Source organism: Tamandua tetradactyla, chromosome 2, assembly GCF_023851605.1.
Source record: "Tamandua tetradactyla isolate mTamTet1 chromosome 2, mTamTet1.pri, whole genome shotgun sequence".
Taxonomy (NCBI): Eukaryota; Metazoa; Chordata; class Mammalia; order Pilosa; family Myrmecophagidae; genus Tamandua; species Tamandua tetradactyla.
Window position 1 is genome coordinate 141,097,398 of NC_135328.1, and position 21,038 is coordinate 141,118,435.

At 37.7% G+C, this 21,038-nt stretch overlaps 1 protein-coding gene across 3 annotated transcripts in view; it reads right to left on the bottom strand.

The window, feature by feature from the left end:
* KATNA1 (katanin catalytic subunit A1) overlaps positions 1-21,038 on the bottom strand; it is an 83,197-nt gene that overhangs the window by 22,277 nt on the left and 39,882 nt on the right. The window lies entirely within an intron of this gene.

The following is a 21,038-nucleotide window of genomic DNA, read 5'->3' on the forward strand; positions in this document are numbered from 1 at the left end:
TGAATAAAGTAAAGGACGCTGAGCCTAAGACCTAATGTTTAAATCAGACAGAGCTGTCTGTGGTGGTTTTGGAGAGGAAAAGTAGCATGCAATAAGCAATACACGTTACATCAACTGATGTGTGGTGCTTTATATTTATATATACATCATCTCATTTCATCTTTATTTCAGTGGTAGAACTCAGACCTCTCAAATATTAAGCTCCTATTGCACTCTAAGACTTGTTTAGGGCCTTTAAAAAAGAGTACTGTGGCAACGTGGGACAGAGATCCTGGAATGAGCTGAGACTCAGCATCAAGGGACTGAGAAAAACCCTAGAATGAGCTGAGAATTAACATCAAGGGATTGAGAGAATCTTCTCGACCAAAGGGGGAAGAGTGAAATGAGACTAAGTGTCAATGGCTGAGAGATTCCAAAGAGTCAAGAGGTTATCCTGGAGGTTATTCTTATGCATTAAGTAGATATCACCTTGTTGTTCAAGATGTAGTGGAGAGGCTGGAGGGAACTACCTGAAAATGTGGAGCTGTGTTCCAGCAGCCATGTTTCTTGATGATGATTGAACAATGATAGAGCTTTCACAATGAGACTCTGTGAATGTGAAAACCTTGTGTCTGATGCTCCTTTTAGCTACTATAGCAACAGAAGAGTAGAACATATGGAATAAAAATAAATAATAGGGGGAACAAATGTTAAAATAAATTTAGTTTGAAATGCTAGTGGTAAATGAAAGCAAGGGGTAAGGGGTATGGTATGTATAATCTTTTTTTTTCTCTGTTATCGCTTTATTTCTTTTTCTGTTGTCTTTTTATTTCTTTTTCTAAATTGATGCAAATGTTCTAAGAAATGATGAATATGCAACTATGTGATGATATTAAGAATTACTGATTGTATATGTAGAATGGAATGATATCTTAATGTTTTATTTGTTAATTTTTTTTAATTAATAATAAAAGTTAAAAAAAAAAAAAAAAGAGTACTAAAATGGGAAGGGAGTCCTAATCTCAAACACCACTGAGTCGAGTTAAGCAAGAAGAAAATACATAAAACCAGGCAAGTATACTAGAAGATGCAGAAAGGGACCTAGTGCTAAAGCAATGGGAATGATCTCATGCAGACAAAAAATTAATTGGGCCGGCAAATACAGAATCTGAACTGGACAAGAGGGTGCAACTGCAGACCTAATGTGTAGAGGACTAAAAAGAAACTAGACTATGGATAATGGTGAGCATAAGCAGATGATACTGAACTGACATTGTGGTTTGGTAAGTAGACTGTAATGCCAGTTCATAGTGTTTGCCTTTTATCTAACTGACGACAAGGAACCACTGAACAGATTTTAGAAAGATGAGACTGTTACAAAAGATATACTGTTAAGGAAACAAAGAAAGCAGGCATATCAGCTTGTAGGTCACAAATGATATCAAGGCATAAGATTGGAGTCCAAGAGACATATTAAAAAGACATTCCTAGGCCTGCAAGACATGCTGTGGGCAATCGGCTGCCTAGGTATGTGTGCTCGGCTCCTGAGGCTCACAGCGTGCAGAGATGGTGGAACTGTTGGATGGGATTGTTAAGTACTGCACGACACACTACAGGAGATCCAGAAACACAACACAGCAAGAGCACCTGGGTCATCTTGCACCACAAGGGTACCAAGTTTCTGGAGGAGCATTTCGGTGGGGAGGAAGTCTTAAAAGAACAAGCTGGAGGTGATGCTACAGAAAACTTTGAGGATACTGGGCACTCTACACCTTTAAGAACTTTCCAAAATATTTATCATTGGGGAGCTTCATCCAGATGACTGATCAAAGATAATCAAACCTTCAGACACTCTTATTACAACTGTTAATTCTCATTCCAGCTGGCAGACCAACTGAGTGATCCCAGCCATATCAGCACTGGTTGTAGCCCTGATGTATCACCTCTACACAGAAAACTAAGCACTTTCTCAGACACCAACCACAGAAGAGAGGGCTTTAAATGAAGGTGGAAAGAAGCCAGTGTTAACTGTCTCCTTCAGTTGGTGGAAAGAAACTTTTACCTGAAAAGATCATCTTAATATGCCTGCTTAGAAACAAAACAAAACAAATTGTTCTACTCTTTTAACTCTTGGACTTTTCTTTTAGAGTGTGCCTTTTTATTCATCATCCATATTTTGATGTTTCATCAATACATAATTTACTTATTGAACTGGATATGATCTTTAAAAAATAAAACTGGCTTTAGGGCGGGCCGCGGTGGCTCAGCGGGCAAGAGTGCTTGCCTGCCGTGCCGGAGGACCCCGGTTCGATTCCCGGCCCCAGCCCATGTAAAAAACAAACAAACAAACAAAATATAATAAAACAAGAAAATGTTTAAAAATGTTTCCCTTTCTTCCTCCCTTCCTTCCTTCCATCCTTCCTTCCTTCAAAAAAAGAAAAAAAATTAAAAAAAAAAATAAATAAATAAAACTGGCTTTAAAATTATACCATTTGCCTATCAACATGGTATATAGTTGCCTTTGATTTCAAGAATCGCAGATTATTAAGCAGAATCATTTAATGTGATCATTCAGACTCAAGCAGTATATATGATTTGAGATAACGGCCTTTGGATCTTTTTTTGTAATATTTTTATTGACAAAATAAAACAACAAACATGAACATTGTTAACATATAAACATTCCATATTTGATATACCATCAATGGTTCACAATATCATCATATAGCTGTATATTTATTACCATGATCATTTCTTAGAACATTTGCATCACTCCAGAAAAAGAAAAAAAAGAAAAGAGGAAAAACTCATGCATACCATATCCCTTACCTCTCCCTCTCACTGACCACTAGATTTCCATCTACCCAATATATTTTAACCTTTGTTCCCCTTATTTTTTTCCTATACCACTTACCACTCCCTTTCATTGATCACTAGTACTTCAAACCACTCAATTTATTTTAACACTTGTTTCCTCTATTATTTATTTATTTTTATCCATATTTTTTTAACCATCTGCCCATACTGTAGGTAAAGGGAACATGAGACACAAGGTTTTCACAATCACATGGTCACACTGCGAAAGCTATATCATTATACATTCATCTTCAAGAAACATGGTTACTGGAACACAGCTCTACAGTTTCAAGTACTTCCCTCTAGCCTCTCTAATACACCTTAAACTAAAAAGGGGATATCTATATAATACATAAGAATAAGCCCCAGGATAACCCCTCGACTCTGAAATCTCTCAGCCACTGACACTTTATTTTGTCTCATTTCTCTCTTTCCCTTTTTGGTCAAGAAGGTTTTCTCAATCCCTTGATGCTGAGTCCCAACTCATTCTAGGATTTCTATCCCAAGTTGCCAGGGAGGTTTACACTGCAGGGAGTCATGACCCATGAAGAGAGGGGGAGGGCGGTGAGTTTGCTTGCCATGTTGGCTGATAGAAAGAGAGTCCACATCTGAGCAACAACAGAGGTGCTCTGGGGTGATTCTTAGGGCTAATTTTTAGTAGGCTTAGCCTATCCTTTACAGGGATAAGTTTCATATGAACAAATCCCAAGATTGAGGGCTTGGCCTATTGATATGGTTGTCCCCAGTGTTTGTGAGAATATCAGGAATTCTCCAAATTACGGAAGTTCAATTTTCTCCCTTTCTCACCATTCACCCAAGAGGAATTTGCAAATACTTTTATCGCTGTTCAAATCACTCTGGGATTTATCGGGGTATCACACTGGACAAACCTACAAAATCTCATGCCCTATTCACCACGTACTTATGGTGTTCAATTAAACTATCAATATAAGTTAAATTAGGAAATTCACTAGTCAAGATACAATTTTTTTACCAAATAAACATTTTTTGCTTTAGTCTCAAACAGAAGTTGAAATTTTAAAATATGAATGACCATCTATTTTCAACACCCTGCAATATTGACATTCCCTTGTTCTTCCTCATGCAAAAACATTTTTTAATTTTTACAATTAGTCCCTATCATTGCACACTCTAGGCATTCCTAGAGGCCTTTAAATATCTTCTTGCATTTCTTCGTATCTAATTGAATAAGCAATTACTGTATGCTTTCAGTGTAATTTCTTTTTGAAAGAAATTAAGAAAGGCCCAGAAATCATCGTTCAAAGACATCTAATAATGGTTCTATCTGAAATAAATGGTAGGATCCATAAAAGATGCACCCTCTCTTTGACTAAAAAACACCAGAAAAAAGCCTACATACTGTATGATTTCAACAATATGACATTCTGGAAAAGGCAAATTTATAGAGACAACAGAGAGATCAGTGGTTGCCAGGAGTTCAGGGGGAGGGGAGAATGAACATGTGGCGCACAGGGGCATTTCAAGGAAGTGGGACTGCTCTGGAAAATAATGTAAAGGTGGAGAAATGACAGGGCATATTTGTCAGTACCCACAGGACTGAATGAATATCACAAGAATGAACCCAAACACAAACTGTGGGCTTTAGTCAACAATCATTTATCAATATCTGTTCAATTGTAACAAATATACCGCACTAATTCAAGATGGTAAATAACAGCAAAAACTGGGGAAAAGGGGATATCAGAATGTTGTAGTTTCTGAGCAATTTTTCTACAAACCTAAAACTCAACAAAAAAAGTTTATTATTAAAAAAATAGCAACATAAACACCTGTGAACTAAGAGAAGACATTACAACTGTGCATCACTGAGCTTAAAAATTCTAAAGATGTTCTTACTTTCGCTAATTCCAAAGTTTTAAAAAGTCCTCATTTAGAGACACAAGCTGTCTATGTACTCTTCTAAGGCAACGTTGACTCTAATTTGTGAAAAAAAGACAAATTTGAAGGAGATCATGTGACATTTGAAATGTGATTTTCAAAGAAATTTAGCTGAGGAGGTGAGGCACAAAGAATTCTAGTAGACTCTATTTTCTTATTGGTGGCTCTGGTTGGACTGATTCAGGGATACCTAGTCGTCCATTTACTATTCTCTGCTTCACACTTCTTTTTCCTTTTTTGCATGGGTAGGCATTGGAAATCGATCCTGGGTCTCCAGTATGGCAGGTGAGAACACTGCCTGTTGAGCCACCATGGCCTGCCCTACTTTTTTCCTTTTAAACATGGAAACTTGAGGGATGAATTTATTAGATTAGAAGTACTGTGTAGTGAGCTATGATTATGCATATTTCCAGTGCCAGGTTAGTGAAATGGTGAGCAGTTACATTCTTCAGAAAGATCTTAAGCACATTGGAATGGAAGTTAAGAGATTTTAATTATTAATGGCATGCATCACCCTTTTCTCTGCCTTTGTCACTGAAAGAGTGTATGTTGTAAGGGCAGGAGTGGGTGGCAGTATTGCAAGTGAACAATTATCTTGCAGAAGAATCTATTAAAATAAACATATGCCTAGAACAACATTAAAAAAAAAGACACTCATAGATATGGGAAGCTGAGGAAATTGGGAGGATGATAGAAACAAAACCAACGTATAAGTGGGAGTGAAAACAGGGATTCACTTTTGTATAGAAAACACAGCAAGTGTAAATATTCCATTAAAATATCTATTTATCCTCCCACTAAAAATAAAAAGACACTGAAACACAAAAATTAGAGAGAAAAGGATGCTGAGAGGAAAGGCCAAGACGGCGGACTAGCAATGTGTGTGTTTTAGTTCATCCTCCAGAACAACTACTAAATAACCAGAAACAGTACAGAACAGCTCCTGCGGCCACATCAGTGACTGATCACACAGCATACCCCAGTCTGGACGAGCTGGACCGGCTGCGAGCCTCCCGAGAACTGTGAGGTCCCCAAGCCACGGCAGCCAGGGCCCCTCCCCAACAGGCTGATTCCCAGAGGGGAAAGGAAAGAGACTTTACAGCACCAGGGGCTGAACCCAACCAAACACCAACTGTGGCATTAATTAACAAATTCTTACTACTAAAAATAGGCCCTCAGCTCAGGTGAACCTAGTCAAAGCAGAGGTCGCTCATCAAGCTAATGGCAAAAGAAAAAAGAAACAGAGGTTTTTGTGGCTGTGTTTCTACAAAGGCTTCACTGCCTCTGGATTCAGTGGCAGGGCTTCTCAGGTTGCAACTGCCCCAGGCATAGGCAGAAATAAGCTTGTTTGAGGGCTTGTCTGGAGCCTGTGCCTTCCCCAGGGGAGGGGTGAAGCCCAACTCAGGTGAATCCCTCCCTCAAGGAATTCAGACACCACAGCTTAGTAATTTGAAGCCATTAAAACCAGCCTACAACCTCTCCTCTGTCTCCACAACGCCCCCAGCAGGGAGAGTCTGCCAAAGTTAAAGGTACCACATCATCTTATGTTGGTGGGACCCACAGGCAGACAAGTGCCACATACTGGGCAGGATAAGAAAAACAGAGTGCAAGACTTCACAGGAAAGTCTTTCAACCTGCTGGGTCTCATCCTCAGGGAAAACCGATGCAGGAGACTCCTTCCCCTAGATAGGAGGCCAGTTTGCTCTGGGAAAATCCGGCTGGGGTCTATAATACCTAAGCAGACCCTCCTAAGGGTGGGGGTAAAAAAAGGCACCATACAAGCAGGGCAAGAAACAAGAAAACAAGAACTGAAAAATTATACTCTATTAAACAAAACCTAAGCTGAGAGGTCCAGATGAAGCTGAACGGAATGTCAAAGAACAGACAGACAACAAATTCATCCAGTAAGGAAACCCTAGGTAAAAGGAAGTGAAAGCAATCACTAGAATAAACTTGTTAATGTAATTAAATGGCTAAATACCAGCAAAAAATAACGAATCACACTAGGAAAATTGAAGATATGGCCCAGTTAAAGGAACAAACCAACAATTCAAATGAGATACAGGAGCTGAAACAATTAATTCAGAATATACGAACAGACATGAAAAACCTCATCAAAAACCAAATCAATGACTTGAGGGAAGAAATAAAGAAGGCAAGGAACGAACAAAAAGAAGAAACTGAAAGTCTGGAAAAATAAATCACAGAACTTACGGGAATGAAAGGCACAGTAGGAGAGATGAAAAAAAAAACAATGAAAACCTACAATGGTACATTTCGAGAGGCAGAGGATAGGATTAGTGAACTGGAGGACAGAACATCTGAAATCAAACATGAAAGAGAAACTATAGGGAAAAAAATGGAAAAATATGAGCAGGGAGTTAGGGAATTGAATGACAATATGAAGCGCACGAATATACGTGTTGTGGGTGTCCCAGAAGGAAAAGAGAAGGGAAAAGGAGGAGAAAAACTAATGGAGGTAATTATCACTGAAAATTTCCCAACTAATATAAAAGACTTAAAATTACCGATCCAAGAAGTGCAGCGTTCCCCAAAGAGAATAGATCCAAAGAGACATACTCCAAGACACTTATTAATCAGAATGTCAGAGGTCAAAGAGAAAGAAAGGATCATGAAAACAGCAAGAGAAAAGCAATCCATCACATACAAGGGAAACCCAGTAAGACTACGTGTAGATTTCTCAGGAGAAACCATGGAGGTGAAAGACAGTGGGATGATATATTTAAATTACTAAAAGAGAAAAACTGCCAACCAAGAATTCTATATCCAGCAAATTCTCCTTCAAAAATGAGGGAGAAATTAAAATATTTTCAGACAAAAAATCACTGAGAGAATTTGTGACCAAGAGACCAGCTCTGCAGGAAATGCTAAGGGGAGCACTAGAGACAGATATGAAAAGACAAAAGAGAGGTGTGGAGAAGAGTGTAGAAATGAAGACTATGAGTAAAGGTAAAAAGAAGGAAAATTGGATATGACATATAAAATCCAAAAGGCAAAATGGCAGAAGAAATTACTACCCATACAGTAATATCACTAAACGTTAATGGACTGAACTCCCCAATCAAAAGACATAGACTGGCAGAATGGGTTATAGGAAACAAATCTTATACCCAAAGATAAACATAGGTTGAAAGTGAAAGGTTGGGAAAATATATTTCATGCAAATAACAATCAGAAAAGAGCAGGAGTAGCTATACTAATATGCAATACATTAGACTTCAAATGTAAAACAGTTAAAAGAGACAAAGAAGGATACTATGTACTAATAAAAGGAACAAATCTGCATGAACATATAACAAACATAAATATTTATGCACCGAACCACAATGCTCCAAAATACATGTGACAAACTATGAAAACACTGAAAAGAGAAATAGACACATGTACCATAATAGTTGGAGACTTCAATTCCAAACTCTCATCAATGGACAGAACATCTAGACAGAGGATCAATAAAGAAACAGAGAATCTGAATAATACAATAAATGAGCTAGACTTAACAGACACTTATAGAACATTACACTCCACAACAGCAGGATACACCTTTTTCTCAAGTGCTCGTGGATCATTCTCAAAGATAGAACATATGCTGGGTCACAAAGCAAGTCTCAATAAATTTCAAAAGATTGAAATCATACAAAACACTTTCTCAAATCATAAAGGAATGAAGTTGGAAATCAACAATAGGCAGAGTGCTGGAAAATTAACAACTATGAGGAGGCTCAACAATACACTCAAACAACCAGTGGGTCAAGGAAGAAATTACAAGAGAAATCAGTAAATATCTCGAGGCGAATGAAAATGAAAACACAACATATCAAAACTTATGGGATGCAGCAAAGGCAGTGCTAAGAGGGAAATTTATTGCCCTAAATGCTTATATCAAAAAAAAGAAAGGGCAAAAATCAAGGAATTAACTGTCCACTTGGAAGAACTAGAGAAAGAACAGTAAACTAACCCCAAAGCAAGCAAAAGGAAAGAAATAACAAAGATTAGAGCAGAAATAAATGAAATTGAGACCATGAAAACAATAGAGAAAATCAATAAAACCAGAAGCTGATTCTATGAGAAAATCAATAAGATTGATGGACCCTTAGCAAGACTGACAAAAAGAAGAAGAGAGAGGATGCAAATAAATGAATCAGAAATGGAAGAGGAGACATAACCACTGACCCCACAGAAATAAAGGAAGTAATAACAGGATACTATGAAAAACTTTACGTTACTAAATACAATGTAGATGAAATGGACAACTTCTTAGAAAGGCACGAACAACCAACTTTGACTCAAGAAAAAATAGATGACCTCAACAAACCCATCAAAAGTAAAGAAATTGAATCAGTCATTAAAAAGCCCCCCCCCCCCAAAAAAAGTCCAGGACCAGATGGCTTCACATGCGAATTCTACCAAACATTCTAGGAAAAATTACTAACAATCCTGCTCAAACTCTTTCAAAATATTGAAGAGTAGGGAAAGCTACCTAATTCATTCTACAAAGTCAACATCACCATCATACCAAAGCCAGACAAAGAAATTACAAAAAGAGAAAACTACAGACCAATCTCTCTAATGAATATAGGTGCAAAAATCCTCAACAAAATTCTAGCAAATTGAATCCAGGTACAGATTAAAAGAACTATACATTATGACCAAGTGGGATTCATCCCAGGGATGCAAGGATGGTTCAACATAAGAAAATCAATTAATATAACACACTATGTCAACAAATCAAAGTAGAGGGGCGGGCCGCGGTGGCTCAGCGGGCAAGAGTGCTTGCCTGCCGTGCCGGAGGACCCCGGTTCGATTCCCGGCCCCAGCCCATGTAAAAAACAAACAAACAAACAAAATATAATAAAACAAGAAAATGTTTAAAAATGTTTCCCTTTCTTCCTCCCTTCCTTCCTTCCATCCTTCCTTCCTTCTCTGTCTTTCCTTCCTTTCCTCCCTCTCTCTCTAAAAAAAAAAAAAAAAAAAAAAAAAAAGTAGAAAAACCACATGATCATCTCGATTGATGCAGAAAAGGCATTTCACAAAATTCAGCATCCTTTCCTGTTGAAAATACTTCAAAGGACATGAATAGAAGGGAATTTCCTTAAAATGATAAAGAGAATGTATGAAAAATCCACAGCTAATATCATCCTCCATGGGGAAAAACTGAAAACTTTCCCCCTAAGATCAGGAACAATACAAGGATGTCCACTATCACCACTGTTATTCAACATTGGGTTGGAAGTTCTTGCTAGAGCAATTAGACAAGAAAAAGAAATACAAGGCATCAAAACTGGAAAGGAAGAAGTAAAACTATCACTGTTTGCAGATGATATGATACTATATGTTGAAACCCCCTCCCCCCAAATCCACAGCAAAACTTCTAGAGCTAATAAATGAGTACAGCAAAGTGGCAGGTTACAAGATCAACGCTCAAAAATCTGTAGTGTTTCTATACACTAGTAATGAACAATCTAAGGGGGAAATCAAGAAACGAATTCCATTTACAATTGCAACCAAAAGAATAAAATATATAGGAATAAATTTACCTGAAGAGACAAAAGACCTATACAAAGAAACCTACAAGAAATTGTTAAAAGAAATCACAGAAGACCTAAATAGACAGAAGGGCATACCATATTCATGGATTGGAAGACTAAATATAGTTAAGATGTCAATTCTACCCAAATTGATTTACAGATTCAGTGCAATACCAATCAAAATCCCAACAACTTACTTTTCAGAAATAGAAAAACCAATAACCAAATTTATCTGGAAGGGCAGGGTGCCCCGAATTGCTAAAAGCATCCTGAGGAAAAAAAATGAAGCTGGAGGTCTCATGCTGCCTGACTTTAAGGCACATTATGAAGCTACAGTGGTCAAAACAGCATGGTACTGGCATAAAGATAGATATGTAGACCAATGGAATTGAATAAAGTGTTCAGATATAGACCATCTCATCTACGGACAACTGATCTTTGATAAGGCAGTCAAGCCAGCTCACCTGGCACAGAACAGTCTCTTCAATAAATGGTGCCTAGAGAACTGGATATCCATACATAAAAGAATGAAAGAGGACCCGTATCTCACACCCTATACAAAAGTTAACTCAAAATGGATCAAAGATCTAAACATTAGGTCTAAGACCATAAAACAGTTAGAAGAAAATGTAGGGAAATATCTTGTAAATCTTATAATTGGAGGCAGTTTTATAGACCTTACACCCAAAGCAAAAGCACTGAAGAAAGAAAGAAACGGGAAAGCCTCATAATTAAACATTTTTGTGCATCAAAGAACTTCATCAAGAAAGTAAAAAGATAGCCTACACAATGGGAGACAATATTTGGAAAGGACATATCAGATAAAGGTCTAGTATCCAGAATTTATAAAGAGATTGTTCAACTCAACAACAAAAAGACAGCCAATCCAAATGCAAATGGGCAAAAGACTTGAACGAACACTTCTCAGAAGAGGAAATACAAACGGCCAAAAGGCACATGAAGAGATGCTCAACTTCCCTGGCCATTAGAGAAATACAAATCAAAACCACAATGAGATATCATCTCACGCCCACCAGAATGACCATTATCAAGAAAACAGAAAATGACAAGTGCTGGAGAGGATATGGAGCAAGAGGCACACTTATCCACTGTTGGTGGCAATGTCAAATGGTGCAACTGCTGTGGAAGGCAGTTTGGCGGTTCCTCAAAAAGCTGAATATAGACTTGCCATATGGCCTGGTAATATCATTGCTAGGTATCTACTCAAAGGACATAAGGGCAAAGACACAAACGGACATCTGCCCACCAATGTTTATAGCAGCATTATTTACAATTGCAAAGAGATGGAAACAGCCAGAATGTCCATCAACAGATGAATGGCTACACAAACTGTGGTATATACATACGATGGAATATCATGAAGCTGTAAGACAGAATAAAGTTACGAAATATGTAACAACATGGATGGACCATGAGGACATTATGCTGAGTGAGATTAGCCCAAAACAAAAGGACAAATACTGTATGGTTTCACTGATATGAACTGACATTAGTGAATAAACTTGGAATATTTCATTGGTAACAGAGACCATCAGGAGATAGAAATAGGGTAAGATATTGGGTAATTGGAGATGAAGGGATACAGATTGTGCAACAGTACTAAATATAAAAACTCAGAAATGAACAGCACAATACTACTTAACTGCAATACAATTATGTTAAAACACTGAATGAAACTGCATGTGAGAATGATAGAGGGAGGAGGGCTGGGGCACAAGTGAAATCAGAAAGAGAGAGATGTTTAAGAATGAGTTGGTATAATCTAGGAATGCCTAGAGTGTATAATAATAGTGACTAAATGTACAAATTTAAAAAACTTTGTGCATGAGGAAGAACAAAGGAATGCCATTAGTGCAGGGTGCCGAAAATAGATGGTAATTAGTATTTTTAAATTTCACCTTACGTTTGACACTAAAACAAAAAATGCTTATTTGGGACAAAATTTATATTTTGACTAGTGCATTTCCTAACATAACTTATGTAGATAGCTTGACTGAACACCATAAGTACTTGGAATCTTGGGTAGGACATGAGATTCTGTTGGTTTGTCCAGAGTGATGCCCCGATGAATCCCAGACTGATTTGATCAGTGACTGGAAGGGTGTTTGCAAGCCCCCTTCGGGGAATGGTGAGAGTGGGGAGAAATTCAACTTCCCCAAGTTGGATTCTTGATATTCTCACAAGCAGTGTGGACAACCAAAGCTATAGGCTGAGCCCCCAGTCTTGGGGTTTGTTCATATGAAACTTAACCCCACAAAGATAGGTCAAGCCTGCTTAAAATTTAGGCCTAAGAGTCACCCCCAAGAGAGCCTCTTTTGTTCCTCAGATGTGGCCTCTCTCTCCAGCCAAGACAAAAAGCAAACTCACCACCCTCTCTTGTCTACATGGGACATGACTCCCACGGGTGTGGACCTTCCTGGCAATGTGGGACAGAAATCCTAGAATGAGCTGAGACTCAGCATCTAGGGATTGAGAAAAATCCTAGAATGAGCTGAGACCCAGAATCAAGGGATTGAGAAAACCTTCTCAACCAAAAGGGGGAAGAGTGAAATGAGACAAAGTATCAATGGCTGAGAGATTCCAAACAGAGTCGAGAGGTTATCCTGGAGGTTATTCGTATGCATTAAGTAGATATCACCTTGTTAGTCAAGATGTAATGGAGAGGCTGGAGGGAACTGCCTGAAAATGTAGAGCTGTGTTCCAGTAGCCATGTTTCTTGATGATGACTGAATAATGATATAGCTTTCACAATGTGAATGTGTGATTGTGAAAACCTTGTGTCCAGGCTTCTTTTATCTACCTTATCAACAGACGAGTAAAACATATGGAATAAAAATAAATAGGGGGGTATGGTAGTGCCGGCCTCGGAGACGGCCACCGTGCGAGGGTTGCTGTGAGGAAGTGCGAGGCTTCCTTTCTCCTTTCTGTCCTTGCTTTGGGTGCGGAGAGTCGTGATGTCAGAGAAAAAACAGCCAGTAGACTTGGGTCTCCTGGAGGAAGATGACGAGTCCGAGGAGTTCCTTGCTGAAGAGAGATGGAATCCCCATATTTGAAGGTCAAGCCTCCCTGCCCTTTCTGAGATTGCTGCGACATTGACTCTACTAAGAAAGAACTAAACCTGGGGGAGAATCAACCTGAGAAGGTTCCATCAACTTCCAGCTTCTCCTCCTGGTCACCTTCTCCTTGTGGCCTTCTCTACAAGGCCTCCAGTGATAGAATTAAATGCTATTCTGATCAGTTGGCCACACTTTAACTAAAAATGACATCTCCCAAAAGTCCTATTTACAATGGGTTCACACCCACAGGAGTGGATCCAGATTGAGTACATGTTTTTCTGGGATGCATAATTCAGCCTACCACAATGCCCATCCAGGTTGTATCAGTTAGCTATTGCTGCAATAATGCTGCATAACAAACCACCCTTCCCCTACATTTAGTAGTTTAAACAACAACCATTCATTTCTGCATCTATGGGTTGGTGTGGCTGTTCAGTCAGACTCCCTCTTGCATTTGTGCTCAGTTGGTAGGCCAGTGAGATGGGTCAGCTCTCCTGCACATGGTCTGTCACCTGCCAGTGGCCATGCCACTCCTTATGGTGGTTCCAGGACTCAGAAGGAGGAGATGGGAGTGCACCAGTCCACCAAGGTAATTCCAATTTGGCATACTATAAGTTCAGCCACACTCATTGGCCAAAGCAGGTCAGAATCCCAGCCCAGAATCAAGTGATGGGAAACAGAGGCTACCTGTTGGGAAGTGCCATGAAGTCACATCACAAAAGGCTGTCTTAAAGCAGGGGAATGATTGGGGCCATTTTCACCAACATTCCACCGTGCATGCCATAAGACTAGGCCCTGCCCCTCTCAGGTTACCCTTAAGAGGTGAGAGGGTACCAGTAAATCCAAGAAAAAGGGAGTGGAGACCTGGAATCCTAGATGGAGTCCATGGGGCATCTTTCCATGATATAATTTCCATGGGTTTGATTGAGCTCAGAGTCTCTGACTCTGGACAGCAATAAAAGATACTACACTGCTATTTTAAAATCAAAATCGGTCACTGATGCTAAACGTGAAGAGTGAAATGAAGTGCCATGAAGAGTGACATGGAATACAGAAATTTAGGACAAAATCACAGGCACATATGGTAGGAAAATAAATTTTAATGCTGGAGGCAGAATTCAGGGGCAGAAGGATAGCAAAACAGAGAGCAAAAACTAAAAGAAAGAAATCAGGCAAGCTATCCCTTAGACATGAACAAATATAAAAATTGGGTAAAAAATAGACGGAGCTTGTGACAGGGTACTTGCTGCCTCCCGTGGCTGAGGAGGTGGCCCTGACAGAGCACGCAGCCACAGCGGGGATATGCGCTTCAACCCAGCACTGTATCCTGTGAGTGCCCATCCTTCAAATATTCCTGAAATCCTTTAGGCTCAAGCAGAATATTGAAATGGTTGGCATTAACATAAAATCGCTATGCTATTCACTATTATTAATCAGAGCTAACAATGGATCTTTCATTTTTGTTTATTCAAAATGTACATGCTTTAGAGATCACCTAATTTTCCATTTACTTTTTAATATTGGTCAGAGACTAGAAAGGATTGTTTTTCCTCCTAATTTTGGATTAAGCAAATTTTAGAGGAAGTGGAATATTGCTTTAATCTCAAAGGAGGAGGCTAAAGACTAAAGAAACTAGAATAATTTAGACTACAAAGCACAAGGTTATTAATAAAATTATTTCAGAATGTAAAAGCTAATTATATAAAAGATGACCATTTACTTTGCAACATTAAACAGGAGAGAACACTAGAAAATGGATAAAAAATGCAGGATGAAAGAGTCTGGCTGTCTATAAAGAAGACCATCCTAGCTGTGAGAAATGAGAAATAAACCTTCACTGAAGGTCTATGAGTGTCATGGATAGTGAATCATGATCTTTCTAAAAATTTGAAATTTCATTTCACAGGTTTGATACTGTTTCTTCTTTTTATGCAAAATAAAATTGGAGTACAATTTAAAAATAAATAAATAAAAAAAAATAAATAGGGGGAACAAATGTTAAAATAAATTTAGTCTGAAATACTACTGATCAATGAAAGCAAGGGGCAAGGGGTATGGTGTGTATAATTTTTTTTTTTCTGTTTTCATTTTATTTCTTTTTCTGTTGTCTTTATTTCTCTTTCTGAATTGATGGAAATGTGCTAAGAAATGATGTATATGCAATGAAGTGATATTGTGAATTACTGATTATATATGTAGAACGGAATGATCACATGTTAATGTTTTAGTTCATTTGTTGTTAATTATTTTTAATAAATAAATAAATTTTAAAAAATTACAGAGAATAAAAAAGTCACTTGTATCCTACAACTCCACGATCTAGAGTAATTTTTTAATTATCAAGCTTTCTTTCTTTTAAACAAAATTGGAACTACTATACACACACACACACATACACACACACATTTTCTCTACTTATTATACTCTGAGGCATTCAGTGTATCATTCAATAGCTTTCATTAATGACCTTTTACATGTGTACAAGTTTTTTTATTGTGGTAAAATATACATAACTCAAAACCCATTTTAATCTTAAGTGTACAATTCTGTGACATTAAGTATATTGCTAGTGTTGTGCAACCTTTAACACTAACTATTTCTAGAACAATTTCATCATCCCAAACAGAAACTCATAGTTCTTAAGCACATTTTCCCCTCCCCACAAGTTCTGGTAACCACTACTCTGTTATCTCTAGGAATCTGCTTATATAGTGTTTCATATAAGAGAAATCCTTTTGGGTCTCACTTTTTCGCTCTTACAATGAGTCCATGTTGCAGCATATATCAGCACTTCATTTCCTTTTACTGATGAGTAATAGTCCAATGAATGGATATATCACATTTTGTTTATCCATTCATCTGCTGACAGACATTTGTGTTGTTTCCACATTTGGGAGACTGTGAATAATACTGCTATAATTTTCCAGATACAGAAATCTTGGCTAACAGTTTTTTCCTTAAGAATTTTAAATATTCCTGTCTTTTTGCCTGCATGTTTTCCGATGAGAAAATCACTGTTCATCTGATTGTGAATCCCTTGTATGTGACAAGTGGCTACTCTCTTGCTGCTTTCAAAATTCTCTTTGTCTTTGGATTTTGATAATTTCATTATAATACATCTTGGCATGGATATCTTTGACTTTATCCTGCTTGGAGTTTGTTGAGCTTCTCAGCTGGGCATATTTATATCTTCAGCTATATCTGGGAGATTTTCAGCCAGTATTTCTTCAAATCCCTTTTTTTTTTTGCTCCTTTCCTTCTCTCTTGTCTGGGGCTCTTACAATGTGCTCTATTTTGTTCAGATACTGTTTCCTAATTTCCTTTAGATGAAGAATTAAGAGTTACAATGCTAGAAGGTTAGAAATGGATGAAGAGGACTTCCGGGGCAGATGGGGGACTAGGGAGCTTCAGGACTCAGTCGTTCCACCAAAACAACTAGTAGGAACTATGTGAAACAACTGTTCTGGGGTTACAAAGGCCAAAAGAATACAATACAGCACAGTGATGAGAGGAAGAAAGAGGCTGGTAACTACAATAAAGAACAGTGAGTTGCTCTCTCTGTGAGGTAGCTGCCAGTGCCATCCCCCACTTTCATGGCGGGCCACGTTGCAGTCCAGTCCTCATTAGCTCACTGCTGGCAGAAAGAGACATAAAATCCTCTTCCCCAAGAACAAGGGGTAGGCAAATGTGCTAGTTTGAAGCTGTTAGGTACGTCAGAAAAGCCATATTCTTTTAATCCACTCTTGTGGAGCAGACCTATAGTTGGGTGGAATCTTTTGATTAGGTCGTTTCCATGGAGATATGACCCTGCCCCATTCAAGGTGGGTCTTAATCCACTTACTGAAACCCTTTATGAGAGAGAGCTCAGAGGAGACAGAGACAGACATTTGGGGATGCAGGAATGCCCCAGGAGACACCAGAAGTTGAGAGAGCCATTTGAAACAGAAGCTGGGAGAGGACAAAAGACGTCGCCATATGCTTTCCCAGTTGACAGAGAAACCCTGGGTGCAATCGGTCTTTCTTGAGTGAGGGCATCCTCTTGTTGATATCTTAATTTGGACATTTTAACAGCCTTATAATTGTAATTTGTAACTTAATTCCCTTTATAAAAGCCAATCCATTTCTGGCATATTGCATTCCAGCAGCATTAGCAAACGGAAACAGCAAGGTTTATCACCACTGATCATGGTTTTTGAATAGCGAATTCAGATCCTGGCTGTTTGAATCTGCCCCTGACAAAGACAGCAGCCACTGTTTTAACAGTGCTCAGGGCAGAGGGGGAAGGCAACAGAGATTTGAAGACACAGTGCTTCCATAGGGCTGCAGGGAAAAGTTAGCTGAAGGACTGAATTTGCTGGGCAGGCCAGGAAAGCACAGCCTTTGGAGCCATCAAAGAGGCTTTTGCTATCTTTTCTGATCCCCTACGTAGGGCATTTTGGAGTCAGTCTGTGCCCTCTTTGTGGGTCTCTGAGTCTGTTCTGACTGGGAATACCAAATCTGGAAAGTCCTTTCGAGAGTTACCCTCATGCCAGAATCTGCCCACCAGGCAAAAGGAGCTAGAGACAATGAAATAAAGACCACAGAGGTTAAACAAAAAGAAATCCAACAGTATCAGATTCCCAGAGAAGGAACACAGTGAAAGCAGATTTCTCCTGGAGCTGAAACAACTGCAAAACACTGCAATTTTTAAAACTGTATTACATATACAGGCAAAGACTCAGATGAAGAAAAGATGAAAAAAATATGTTCAGTTAAACATGGGCTATTCTTTTTAAGTTTACTTAAGGAATTAAAATATGTATCTGAAAACAGAAGCTTTATATTACTACCATTAATGGAAAAGCAATATCATTTGCTACAAATAAAGGAGGTAAATTAAATATATAAAATAAAAACAAAAAATTAGATTTCAGCTAGATACCATTGCTTGCTCAGTGCTCTGAGTCTGAAGTCTTCCTCTAATTTGTTAAAATGGGTAAAAATCATAGGTTTAAAAAAATGCAAAAACATGTAATACCAAACTGAAACTTTCTCTTTGATATCAGAAGAACAGAAAAATGTTTTCTTTAAAAATTCTTTACTTAACAAAATAAACAACACACTTTGAACCACCAAAAATGGATATCTTACTTAACCTCAGGCATATTTAAATAAAGCATCCATATAATCATTGTAAAGCCTGTTTTTGCACAGTAAGTTTCACAAACCAATTTAAAATTAAGGCAACAGGGAAAAAAATCTACCAATTCAGATAGCAAAGTTCTTAAATTCTAAGTATTAAACACTAACTTAGATACCATTTGATCAGCTGTCAAAATTGAATGTTCTCACAATATCAAGTAGAAAGTTCTTACAAATATCTAAATTGCTATAATAATGACCTACGTTAATAAATACTTTCCTTATTTCAGGAAATTATGAAGATACAAACATATGAAAATCATAATCACCTGAAAAGGATATCTTAGCTTATGCATAAGCATATTTAAAAAAAAAAAAAACTAAATAATCATCATAAAGCCTGTTTCTATAATAAAACAAGGGCTATTCTAAAGAATAAGTTTAACCAAGTATCAAAGAGCCTTAAATCAAAGCCAATTAACAATAAAATTCCAGGTAAAAGAGAGAAACTGACCTTCCAACTAAAAATATTAAGGTAAACAGATACCTAGACATCAGCAAAAAACTACAAGTCATATTAAGAAGATACGGCCTCGTCAAGGGAACAATTTAAAACTTCAGAGAAGAACACATAATTTAAAACAACTAATCAAAAATGTTTAAACAAATCTCCGAAATCAATTCAAGGAGATGAAGGAAAATACAGTTAAAGAGATAAAGGATATTAATCAAGACATTGTGTAAGCATAATGAAGATTTGAAAGTATAAAACGAACATAACAGAAATTATGGGGATGAAAGGCACAACAGAAGAGATTAAAAATATATGAGACATAAAACAGCAGATTTGAACAGGAAAAAGAAAGAATCAGTGAACTAGAAGACAGGATAATCAAAATCATACAGTTAGAAGAACAAATACAAAAAAGAATTAAAAAAATTGAGCAGCATCTCAGGGATTTGTGTGAAAGCATGAAGTGTACAAACATACAGGTCCTAGGTGACCCAGAAGGAGAAGAGAAAGGAAAGGGGGCCAAAAGCCTACTTGATGAAATAACGGCCAAAAAATTCTAAACTCTTATGAAAGACATAAATATATATGGTTCCTCAAAAAAACTAAAATTAAAAAAATAAATAAAAACATATATATATATATATAAGCAAAACCTACTCCAAACAAAATAAACTCTAATAAACCAACTCAGAGAATATCAAACGCCAAAGATAAAGAGTGAATTGTGAAAGCAGCAATACAAATCAGTTTGTCACATACAAGGGATCCTCAATAAGCCTAAGTGCCGATTTCTCATCAGAAAGCATTGAGGAGAGAAGGTAGTGGTATGATATATTTAAGGTACTGAAAGAGAAAACCTGCCAGCCAAAATTTCTTTATCCAGCAAAACTGTCCTTCAAACTGGAGAGAAATTTGGTTCCTGGTGCCTGCCTATGTTAAAAAAAAAAAAATTGAGGGAGAGTTTAAAATATTCAGATAAACAGAGAGCTCATCAACAACAGGCCTGCCCTACAAGAGAGTACTGCAGGCTGAAAGGAAAGACAGGAGGGAATGGCCAGGTCCAGTGTGAAGAAATAAAGATTATCAATGACTAAAAAGTAAAAGTAACTACAGGGGTAAAAAGATTTAAAAAAAAGATATGAAAACCAAAGGCTAAAATGGCTGAAATAAGTACTGTCTTTACAGTAATAATACTGAATGTTAGTGGATTAAATTCCCCCAACAAAAGACACTGATTGGCAGAATGAATTTAAAAAAACATGTTCCAAATATATGCTGTTTACAAGAGACTCACCTTAAACCCAAAGACACAAATAGGTTGACAGTGAAAGGCTAGAAAAAAGTATTCCATGCAAATAGTCACCAAAAAAAAAAAGTAGGATCAGGTGGGCAATGGTGACTCAGTGGCAGAGTCCTTGCCTGCCATGCTGGAGACCCAAGTTCGTTTCCCAGTGCCTGCCCATTAAAAAATAAAAAAAGGCTAAGATAGCTATGCTAATATAGGACAAAACAGACTTTAAATGCAAAACTCTTACAAGAGTTAAAGAAGGACACTATATATTAATATAAGGGGCAGGTCAACAAGAAGAAAGAACAATCATAAACTTTTATACACCTAACCATGGTGCCCCCAAAATACATGAGGCAACACTGACAAAACTGAAGGGAGAAACAGATGTCCTTATAATGACAGTTGCAGACTTTGATACACCACACTCATCAATAGATACAACATCCAAATGGAAGATCCTTAAGGAAATAAAGAATATGAATAATATGATAACTGAACTAGACCTAACAGACATACACAGAACACTGCATCCCAAGACAACAGGATATACAAGTGCATATTGGTCATTCCCCATAACAGACCACATACTGGGTCACAAAACAAGCTGGAAATCAATAACAGCTGGAAAATGGGAAAATTCACAAATATTTGGAAACTAAACAGCACACTCTTCAACAATCAGTGGGTCAAAGAAATTTTAAGGCAAATTAGTCACTATCTTAAGACTAATG